This window comes from Calidris pugnax, unplaced genomic scaffold (genome assembly GCF_001431845.1).
Source record: "Calidris pugnax isolate Ruff unplaced genomic scaffold, ASM143184v1 scaffold103, whole genome shotgun sequence".
Lineage (NCBI taxonomy): Eukaryota > Metazoa > Chordata > Aves > Charadriiformes > Scolopacidae > Calidris > Calidris pugnax.
In genome coordinates, this window is record NW_015090990.1 from 10,298,557 (window position 1) to 10,299,809 (window position 1,253).

Genomic DNA, 1,253 nt, shown 5'->3' on the forward strand with positions numbered 1-1,253 from the left:
GGGAGCGGCGGGCGCGGGTCCGGCAGCAGCCGCTGCGCCCCTCCGCAGGGTGAGGCGGTGTTTCTCTGCCGCCGCTCCCGCCCTGCCCGGCCGGGCTTCCTGCCTTCCCGCTGCTCTCTTGCGATGGGCTTTTGCTACTGTCTATCCTTGTAATATCCAAAATTTCGTGTGCTCCCCTCCGTCCCTCCCTGGCTTCTCCCCCTCCCAGCCTGTCCCCGGGATGCACCAGGGTCCCTGAACCTGCACCGGGTTCCCAAAAGCGTGTGCCCCGGGGTCCCGAGGCCTCCGGGACCATCAGTCGGAGATGTCGCTGCGGGCCCAGGGCCCGTCCTGGGCGCTCATATGCGGGGCAGCCGGGCTGGTCACCTGGAGAAAGGGAGTTAATTGGCATGGAGACGGGGGTGGTGGTGGTGGGGGGGAGTGGGGTGTGATGGGGAAGGAGCCTGCGATGTCTTTTATGTAACCACAAATATTTTTTGTCAATTCACACCAGACGGTCACACGTGGCTCTGGCGGGGTCAGTATTATATTTCACCCACATTTTTCGTCTGTCTTCAAAACAGGGCGGGCTCGAGCTCCTGGGGGTGTCTGTCCGAAAAGCTGGTTCCCACTGCAAGAAGAAGCAGGGAAGACAGGACCGGAGAAGGGGCTCCAGGGAGCGCGGGGAGCGGGGGCCGCGCTCCCCCCTCGGAGACGGGGAGCCGGGCCAGCTCCGACCCTGCCGGGCAGCGCCTTCCTTCCGTACTCCCTCCCTTCTGGAGAACCTGGCTCGCATACTTCGGACCGCGGTGCTAACCTCTCACCCACTCCTTTTTCTTTCTTTTTTTTTTTTTTTTCCTCCCTCTCTCTCTTTCTGTGCCTCGCTAATGACGTCCACCAAGGGTGAAATGATGGAAAGTATATTCATAGGCATGATTTCCATTAAGTATCAATTAACCTGGAGCCTCAGCCATGCGTGCACGGCGTCAAGGGTAAATGTGCATCTCATTTCCCAGCGCTCTGCTCGTCTGCGAGGAAATGACCCAGGGGGCCCGCTGGCACCGGGGTCCCGCTGCTGCCGCCCTCCAGGCCCCCCCAGCCGCCCTCACCGACACCCCCGGGCGCCGGCTCCCTCGGCCGGGTCCCCGCCGTTCCCGGCCGGCGGAGGAGGCCGCTCCGCAGCGCTTAGCGGCGGTCCGGAGCCCCGGGCAGCGCGGATCGGGAGGGGCCGGGCGGCCTCGCCCCGGGCAGCGCGCCTGCGGTTATCGCGCGGG